Raw genomic sequence first — 10640 nt, forward strand, 5'->3', positions numbered from 1 at the left:
TAATTTAACAGATTTCACTGAAGTAAGGTGTGGCGATTTATCTAATGGGAGAATTCACACGCGCGTTTGAAATGAGAAATTAAGTTGGCACTCTACCTACAGCTTCGGTCTTGTATTCAGAACACTTTTACAGAGCTGGCTGGTCGATAAAGTGCAATCTGATAGATCGCATGGAATCGGCAGGAAGTGCGTTAACGTGATAATGTAATTGCTGCTACAAGATGGATTAGGTGGAGGTGAAAGCATGCACTGATTAGCCAATTACGCAAAATCGTGGGCATTCTAGTGCCTCGTCCTCGCAGTTCCTCGAATACGGTTATGTAGATGAAAGCTTCGGACGACAACCACTTTGAAAGTCATCCTTCAAGTGAGTATTCGTTTTATCCATCACTTTTCATTTGAACATCTGGAACTCATCGAACTTTCGCCACTGCTTCAAACCACAGTTCAACCTTTTCTTTTCTGTTACAGTGACAAAATGAATTCAGAAGAAAACCTAAGACAAGAGCTCCACGCACCCGAAAGAAGCCTGCAATTCCGTCAAATAAGCTTTGGGATTAGCAATGCTCCTTCGTAATTTGTACGTCACTCATTAGCGAGGTGCTGCACTCGCACAAATCCGTTGGTAAACTTTCGTGGCCTTTTAAAGACATCGATTCTGGGATCGCAGATGTGAGTGAATGTGCTGTGACATGCGACAATCTGTGACAGGCACGTAGCCAGGATTTTTTTTCGGGGGGGGCCCAAGGCCTAATTGTTCGAAAGAAAGTCTTTCCATAGCAAAAATAAAAAAAACGTTGCCCGGGAATATAGAAAACCGGACGAATTTCGTAGGGGGCCCGGGCCCCCCGGGCCCCCCCCCCCCTTGCCTACGTGCCTGATCTGTGAAACGTCTGCCACACAGCGGGATACTAGTGAAGTACTTGTGTATTTCGTTCATATGGGTTAATAATTTGCCTTGTTGTATTTGGTGTTGTTCATTATGTCTGTCTGTATTGCATGTAGTTACTATCTTGCTCATTTTAAAACGAGATGTACGTTGATACGAATTTAATTTGATATCAGTTTGTTTGCTAATGTGCATTCATTGTCAGTTATGTTTTGCATATTATGCTTTGCTATGTTGGAATTTGCTTGCTTTTGTTTATCGGACCTCCAACTAGCCTTTGGCTACAGGTCCGACAAGTGTTTGCATTATCACTGGTTGCTTTGCAATATAAATATCAAAATCAGTGTTGATTTTTACTGCGCAATGGACACCCATTAAAAAAAAAAGTGAACGCGAGCGAAACATTACAGATGACGATATTTGTGGAACGCACGCAAGGCGACGCTGCAAACATGTCTGTTAGTTGTCCAATGATTGTTCGCCCAAACGCTTCATGCGATTTAAAAGTGTTAGTATCCCTTCAAAGAGAGCTGTTCTGTCATGGGATATGTTTAATTCACTCCTTGGTTCAAACCAGGGAGGAAGATAAATAAGTGGTCTCTGAACTGACGAACGCGTACGCAGCTTTATAGACGAGCGTATTCGTAGAATGCACACCAGACTTCGCCACCATAACGACGCTTCAGCCATGTTTTTGGTCTTCCAGTAATCGTCTGCTCAAACGCTTCGTTCGCGTAGGCGAACTGAAGAACGTTCATGGCTTTTCGATTCTGTCAAGAGATCGATTCTCTCAAGAAAAAATTGGCCGCATATCGGCATGCTTCGCTGCAAATGTCGTCGAAAGACGATAGTCTTCTGCCGGCCGTACTATATGAGTGCGGGTCTCCTCCGCGGGCACCCGTGATGCTGTTCCCTGGGCCATTGCCAGGTGGCAGCACCATATCGCCAGCAGAGGGCTTTTTCGTGCATAGCGTCGCATTTTCAGCTCAGCCTAAGAAACACTAGGGTCTTTAGAATTACGCATCTATGTATTTTCTAGTAAAGGAACACGCCACCTAATACTTACGTATTGATGTTACGCCTCAGATATGCGTAATATTTGCTTTTTGATCGACAATGTTGGCAAGTATGAACGCAGCTACCAGTTCAAGATGGCTGGGCGTTCAGCAAGTGTTTAAACTTTGCCCGGCTGGCTGAATCGTGTGACAGACAGACAGACAGACAGATACCAAAATTTCTGCGTTCAAGTATGCCAAGAAAGACTATCGTCTTAAATATATGTGATGACTGGATTCTTATGCGTCCAACCAGCGTACGCGCTCTCAACAGTGGCAGATGACCGTTTTCGTGGAACGCACAGAAGCAGACGCTTCATGAAAGCAGCGTGTCGTCTGTTAATCGTCTGCACAAACGCTTGCGGCACGCGCCTCGCGTACGCGTGCCGCATCCTTCGGCCTCGGTCGGCGTGCACCGCGCTCGCGGCAGGTTTTCGTCGTCTTCCGCAGCCTCCCGGGCTTTTGCAGCAGACGAACCGGTGGCAGGCGTCACCTGCTCCCGCCGGCACGCGTATAATATCGACGGTCGCTGATCGGGAGGGGGCAATATTCCGAGGAAACGAACTTGCATCTGCCGCTCCGTGGGGGCTATAGCAGACGACGCGACACGCCATCGGCGTTCCAATGGATGGACAGCCGCGAAAGTGCTTGTAGTACCTCGGCGTAATCGCGTCTTCTGGCGGTGTTGTGCAAACATATCGATGTATAAGTACTTATTCGCCGGAGGTGATTTGATTGGAGGAGGAGATCCGGCTGATCGTGCAGATAAGTGGTATTGGTGCTGGAAGGGTGGAAAGGTGCACCAGCGATAGGCCGGGAGGATGTCGTCTGCTAAACAGAAGACGAGCAGACGGAAGGTGAAATTGCAGCAGACGATAAAATAGCGTGCTCCGCAGCGCCCTGCGCGCGCGTAGCGCTCGGTGTTAGTCGCACACGACTGTCGCGTGTGGCTTGCGAAGATTTTTTTTTCCTTTTGTGACTTTTTGGCGACGTGGGTGAAAGCAGATGGCTTGTGCGCTGAGTGGTACGGGAAGTTCAAAGACGGGCCGTCACTCGCGATGTTGCTTAACAGGAACGCGTTTGAAGAAAGCCCCTCGTCGCCCGCTTACTTGAAATACACGCTGTTTATTTTTAATGAACGAATAGGGCGTGGCAGAATGAAAGGATTACAACATACAAATCGGTTGGAAAGGTAAGGATTGCACCTTTGTGACTGTGGAGAGACCGATCGAGCACAAATAAGTGCACTGAGCGATCGATCAGCGAAATGAGTGACCGATCGAGTACAAATAAGTAAACTGATTCTTACGACATTGAACTGTCTTGTGCCTGTATTGTGGTGCATATAGCTGAAATTTATAGAAGAGTACGATTATCTGAACGAGGTTAATTTATGTATTTACTTGTAAATTTTGACCGCTGCTCATTCGTGTCATATATGTTTGATCTTAACGAGATAACAGTAAAGGTTCAGTCTTACTAGACGCTGAAGAAAAGATGACAGAACGGCAAGCGGTATAACCTATGTGTATCAACATGGGTCGATGATACCAGCACCATTACACTAATAACATGTAGTTGGGTGAAGCCTTTCAACGAAATGTGGTTCGGTCAAGAATGCACAAAGCGTCCTTAAACGATACACTTCTTGCTGTGGCATGACAGACCGTAGGACTCGCCTAAATTCGCCTTGGTGAGCAGTTTAAGCGGAGGTACAACTGCAAGGATTTCTAAGACTGAATGTTCTTGTTGAAAATGTCGTGCAGCATAATGATAGCACATTTTTGAGTGAGACACAGGCTTTGTGCGTGAGACTGCGCATGAGACCAGGGTACTGCAGTGGAGCCATGAAGCGTGCCTCGGATCTCCGAGGGCATACTCGAGGTAATCGCGAAGTTTTCTACGGACATTACTAGAGAGATAGATACTTGCCGCTAGTGTGTGAGTGCTTCAAACATATATACATCTCAGTTATACTACAAAATTTTATTGTATTTCTTTATCCACGATGCACTGGTCAATATGCTCGCCCGTGCATCATGCAGAGGCAGTAGAGTGTGAAGATAATTACGAGATAAAGACAATGCAACACTTGGACAATACAGTTTAACACTTAGATCTGCTAAGGCTTCCCGTGTGTAGCTTCGAACGGCCATGTGACTTGATCATCTTAATGAAACATTGCGTTATAATTGCGACAATCCGCAGTGATTATGCATATGCGTAAAATTCTTTGGTATTGTGCATATGGTGCGGCACGCGTTGCCGCCACTTGAAGGCCTGGAACGTTGTCCTTGGTGAATAAAAGCCACAAACAGCTTGCCTTGTCATAAGTGCACGCGCGGCGATAGCCGCAGATGGCATATATTGACCGAACAGAGACAACAGTAGCGTCTGAGTACTTCGCGCTCTTAGGCCAGAAGTGTTATATAGGCCCAACACCGGTTGTCGATCTGATAAGACCAAAAAGGGTAGAAAGCCAAAGCTCACTATCCGCTCCTGGCCATCTGTCATAGTGCACTTGAAAACGCGTACCGTTTTATACGAACGCTGGGAGCCTATCGTGCCATGCAGCGTCCGAAGCCTCCTGCTGATTACGAAAATTTCCTTTGGAGTGCCACTACAAACAACCCGCTCCAGCGTATGTTGACCGTAACGGTACTCGCAGCACCCGCTGAAGCTTCAGAGAAATAAGCGCACAAATAAGTAAAAAGTGAAGCATGGAGGCCTTATCTATAGCACTATAGCCTAGGGTGCTTGACTCGAACGTATAACTTCTGCTATATGGCGCGTGGCACTAGCAGACGACGCGGTCTTCATTTAGAGCCGTCTGTTCGCATCCCGTCTTTCTTTCGTGCAATCCTTCGCTGTTTGTGCTCGCAAGAAAACACCGCGAACCTTATCGTATTCGCGTGGCACTCTCAACATATATACGTGCGCAAGCCTTCTGCGGTATTACAGGGTCACCCGAAGCGATACAGTCCTCTTTTTATCTATTTTTATCTATCTCTTCGGGTTTCCAAGCCTGTCGTCTGCTCCTGCTGCCACGCGAACGCTGTCGGTCGGCGGAAGCTTGCACGGCAACAGACGACGCAGGTGTTCGGGCCACCGGTGCGTCTCGCGCCGTCGGTGCCTCAACCACTCGACACCAGGTGTCGCGTCACCCTGTTGTGTGCGTGCTTATTTCTTTTCGTACAGCTTGCCTTGCCTCTCTCCTCCTGTTTAGTCTCTAAAGAAAAATAAGGATCTCGCAGAGAGAAGGGAACGCAGAAAACAGAGGTGAGTGAAAGAACTGAAAGGACGCTTGCTTTTTTTTTAAGGGGCGCCTTATTAGTGCCGCGGCCGTGCGGGAGCTATGGATGAGTGGAGGAGCGCAGGATGCGGCGAGTGCGTGTGTAACGCGCTTGACTAAGCCCCGGATCTCGGCTTGATTCTCAGTGTAGAGGTTTGAAAGTCAAAAGCTAGGCTCGCAGATTAGACTGTCCACTCTCCTCAGTGCAGTGTTGCCGAGCATCTACGCCATGCAATGCATGCGAACGCGTTGGAAACAAAGCCTCAAAGAACGTTTCAAAAGATCTTGTACATCTATGATGAACAAAGTATATCGTAGATTAGTGGCAATGACACTACATTAAAGTTATTTGACTTGTCTTTCTGAAATAAGGCTGCATAAAAAAGAAATCGATTCTAACGTGCTCACAATGAAGCTTTCCTGTTGACAAACAATTACTACAGAGAACAGCAAAAAAGAAAGTTCATAACAGCAAACATCCCGCCTTAAAGGTGGGTCTTATTGCGTAAATAGCTGTCCGCGCGAGCTTTTCCTGGAAGTAGACACGTTTCCTAACATTTAAGTCGGCCCCCCAGCGTAGAGTAACCGGAATAACAACCATTAGGAATGACGCGAAAAACCTGACACAACAACCATTGTACGGCGTAGTACTCGAAAAAGGGGGCGCGGGCATTATTCCACCCCATTGTGACGACATTCAGCTCCTCCATCAGCAGACGTCTCTACATAGGAAGAGGCCTATACGGGCGCATCCCGGCACAACAGTAACAACAAAAGCAAACGGCAACACGAGTGACATCCGATTCGTGGAAACCAAAGCAAACACATTTTCAGCGAATGACAACGGCACCCCGCGTAGCGCGTGCCGTCGCCGCTAGGGTTACGCAATCATCGGTGGCAGACGACGCGGGAAACGTACGTCTGCTCCTTCTTGATGGGGCGGCTCGATAAAAACAGGAGCAGACGGCGTACGCCTTTTCGGATGGAGGTCGCAGACCGGCTTAATTCATTAGAGATATTACGCCGGCGTTAGTGTCTTTTAATGGCGTCATTCCACGTCTTTCGGGGCCATTGAAAACGGTAGAAAGGAGAGGAGGCCTGTAAGTGAGAGTCTTGGAGATATTGCCAGCTCTCTTCTCTCTTTTGTGAAACACGCACTCCGCCAGGTTGGCGCACTCCACGGCGCGTCGTCTGCTCGCCGGGGTCCAGCGCCGTCTGCTCCGGCACATCTGCTCGGGCTCCCTCGAAAGCAGACGACCTTTGGCACTAACTGATGCGCGTTGTTGTAGTAGTGTCGCCTGCTTCTGTTTCCGCAAGAGCAGCAGAAGTTACGCTGTTATCGACTCTCTCCCTCTCAGCATATCGGGCCTTTTTGGCGTTGTTGCCCGGGCTTATTGTTTGACTTCGGTGACTTGTTTCGCGTGCCGTGTAAGGGAGGAGCACCATCGTGGCGTCCTACTTCATTTGCTGAGAAGCGCGACAGGTGTGTGTCCCATTGAAAGGAGCTATCCCGCCGCGGGAGCGCTGTTGTAATGGACCTACTACAGCGAGATACTACGTGCTACGGGACAGGGGGCTGCCGTCTTGGCGCGTTGTGCAAGGCCGGTGGTGTCGTCTGCTATAGAGACCACCGTATCGTCTGCTTTCCTGAATAATGGCGCCACCCTGCGGTGTACTGGCCTGCCGTCTGGCGTCAAGATTGCTTTTTGCCTTGTTTTCCTCTACAACGGCGGCCTTAGCGCCTGTCGTAGTGCTTAGCGAAGGACCCATGCAGCGTGAACACACACAGCTGTTCCCGCGATAGAGCGATTTCCCCGGAAGTTGAGTTTGGCACAAAGTGCTCTGCGCTTGAAAGCTGGCATGTGAATCGCGGGCGTTGCATGAGTCGCGGGAACTTACGCAGCAGCAGATAACGTGCAGCTGCTACACGGACTTCCTTGATAGAGACATTGTGGCCACATTGTCCAAATGCAATGCACAGCGTAGTGCAACAAGTTATGCTCGCGATCGCAACTGGCGTGAGTGATAACAGCGATACAAGACACCAAACCTTCGTTGAGTGATAACAGTGCTTTACAAGAGACCGCAGAACTGACAGAACCTCACCTGAAATCGAGCACATCACAGGTCTTACACTGCATACATTTAGCACATACTAAACATTATGCCGTTTGGTGTAATCATAGCACGAAATAAGACCTGCTTGATCTCTCTTGGCCACCTGAAATAGATATAAAAATATGTATATCCTCATTGGACCCCATTTCTACCCAAATGCAATCGTGTTTCCAATCCGTTTATGCTATTATAACTGGCATGTTATTCAAGTAAAAAATGTATTTGTGTCTGCTGGCCTTGTGCAGCTTACATAATACATACTGAATACTGTACCCCTTGCTGTAAGTTATGTAAATAAATATGTGCTTGAATTTTGCCGACTAACTGAAAAACGTTTGAAATCATGTAGACATCTTGGACCTCAAGACAGCTCAAGGACAATCGCTTTTCACGTCTCTTCATACTGTTCATAGCAGGTAAGTTACTAATCTGAAGAAGAAACATTCGTCTACGAGCCACTGTTGGATGCCAACAGAAGTAAGGTCGTCATCTACGTGGACAAGGTAATCATCTCATGCTCTTTTGAAATGAAAAAAGACCAGATTATGCATGATTCATGCAGCGCTAAAGACAAAGACGAAAGGAACACAGAGTGCATAGGACGAGCGCTCGTCCTGTGCACTCTGTCTTCCTTTCGTCTTTGTCTTCAGCGCTGCATCAATCATGCATGCATTCCAACTAGTCCAACTTTCCATTCTAGATCAGATTATGTTCTTTGCATACACACAGGAATGAAGATGAAAGCTATACATCGGTTGCCATGGTAATGGTGCGCCCTGTACGCAAGCAAAATAATCGTAACAAGGTAATCTTTGCAATGCGCTGTACTTGGGCAGAGTAACCAGGGACAGCGCAATCATAAGCTCATGTTTAAAACTGCACACCTGTTCTCCTCTTCTTTATAAATACACACACAGATGTAGATGCTAGCCGCATTGTCTGATGGGTTGCCATGATGATGGTGCGCCCTATACACCGACAAAGTAATCGTGGACATGCTAATGTTAGCCTTGTAGGTGAACAAAGTAATCGTGGACAAGGTAATGTTTGCCTTGTAGGTGAACAAAGTAATTGTGCACAAGGTAACGTTCGCCTTGTAGGTGAACAAAGTAATCGTGGACAAGGTAACGTTTGCCTTGTAGGTGAACAAAGTAATTGTGTACAAGGTAACGTTCGCCCGCCTTGTAGGGGAACAAAGTTATTGTGGACAAAGTAATGTTTGCCTTGTAGGTGAACCAAGTAATTGTGTGCAAGGCAACGTTCGCCTTGTAGGTGAACAAAGTAATCGTAGACAAAGTAATGTTTGCCTTGTATGTGAACAAAGTAATTGTGGACAAGGTAACGTTCGCCTTGTAGGTGAACAAAGTAATCGTGGACAAAGTAATGTTCGCCTCGCATGTGGACGAAGCAATAGTGGACAATGTAGTGTGGGCTTGGTTCGTGGACAAACATTATCATACGCTCACGTTGACAATAGCAAAAGCTGTTTGTGTGTGCCTAGACATAAAAATCAATGTGCGACATTGTTTTGCTGGGTTGCCATGGTGACGGTACACGCTGTACACCTTCGTATCATTTTACGGTATTCTAAGCCGACTTCAAAGTCACATGTCGATCGTCAGCGCGACAGCGGTGTATGCCAAATGCAATCATTTACAATTGTGCTTGTGTGAATGTATATAGCACCGTACCAACTCTCTCTCTCTCTCTCTCTCTATATATATATATATATATATATATATACATATATGCGAACACACAACACATACCTCACAGGACATTCGTGTGGCTTTTTGTAAAGGGAGAAGTACAGTGATGTACTGATCGAATTCTGTATACACCTTAATAAAGCAAGAACGATTTGTGTACCAGTAGCATATCAAACAAGAACTATTTATAAAAGCAAAGAAGTGATAATTGCAGTTAAATGTGAATAACGTATACGATACGTTTTTGTTATCATTCGTAGTTACTTCAGAGAAGGGTTTAAAGCAATAAGCAATCTAACGTATAAATGTTCTCAGCAGAAGGCATAATAATGAATGAAGTGCGTGAAGTAGCTGATCTTACCTCACTGCGCCAATCAGGTCAGGCACGGAACCACCCGTTCAATGTTCAAAACCATCTTCGTGCATGCAAACGTTGCAAACATAGGCGTGGCTTTCCAAAGGCGTGCACCGTCTCTCACTAGAATAGGAACGGCTCTGCATACGGCACTCACTAGACACTTTCGCGCGTAACGTCCTCTTAACAATTGAAGAACGGCCGAACAAAAAGCGTCTTCGCAGGCGGAAGAGAACGGGTGGTAAACAGTGCCAAGAGAGGCAAGGCTGCATAACGGCAGCAGGCGCTGTATCTTTCTTTTAATGAGACGCGGCGTTTGTATAGTATCAGTATGCGGCGGACGCCGCTTCCTGCATTCTCTTCACTTCGCTGTCTATACACACAAACACACGTATAGTCTAAATGCGGTCGCTTCGAGAAACCGCTAATAGGGTTGCCGCGTTGTTATCGAGACAAACCACAGCCGCGCGAAGAACGCCAGACGCTGCCGCTATTGGAAGTCACGCGTACATCTAGTACGGTGTACACTATAGGCGCGGCAGTACAGGGTCTAGCAAAAGAAAAAAAAAAGCAAAAACGGAAGGGTGTCGCGACAATGTCGTCGCAAGGCCCCGAACTATAACTACTTCGCTCAAGGACTCCCCATATTCCTTTGGTTTGTCGCCGAGGTGTTCTGCGCTAGCTGTCAAGGGCGAAAGCTGTATTGTACCGTTCGTGTTGTTTGTGCCTGCGATATAACGGGATACATTGCTGCCAGGGAAAAGCCAGCACACCGGATCCTTGTAGGACACACTGCGTCGGAAGTTTCCGTATATGTCTGCGTCTTCGGCAGTACGTACCAGCTGATTACGTTGTGTATGGAAAAGTGAAATCCTGTAGAAATTCTGCTGTTAACCATACTGGACCGTTTTTATTCGCTATCCAATGTAATTGGATGTAGCGGAAGTAAAAACCGTATCGTACCCTATATTCAGCCTTAGTGCACTCTAGAAACCATGAAAGCTGCAACTTTCGCCTCGGAACGTTCACTATGGCTATACGGTAGTCTTCAGCGATTATAGACAATACAGCAGAAAACTATACGGGGGCATGAACTGCATTTCGATATCGGCAGCATTTTGCTTAAGCGGGGACCTTTAATTGAATTGACGCTTACACCAAAAGGGCTGTGATCATACTATTGGCTTCGCTTTAATGGGATGGAATAATATATTGCATGGTA

Source organism: Rhipicephalus sanguineus, chromosome 8 (genome assembly GCF_013339695.2).
Source record: "Rhipicephalus sanguineus isolate Rsan-2018 chromosome 8, BIME_Rsan_1.4, whole genome shotgun sequence".
In the NCBI taxonomy this organism is placed as follows: Eukaryota; Metazoa; Arthropoda; class Arachnida; order Ixodida; family Ixodidae; genus Rhipicephalus; species Rhipicephalus sanguineus.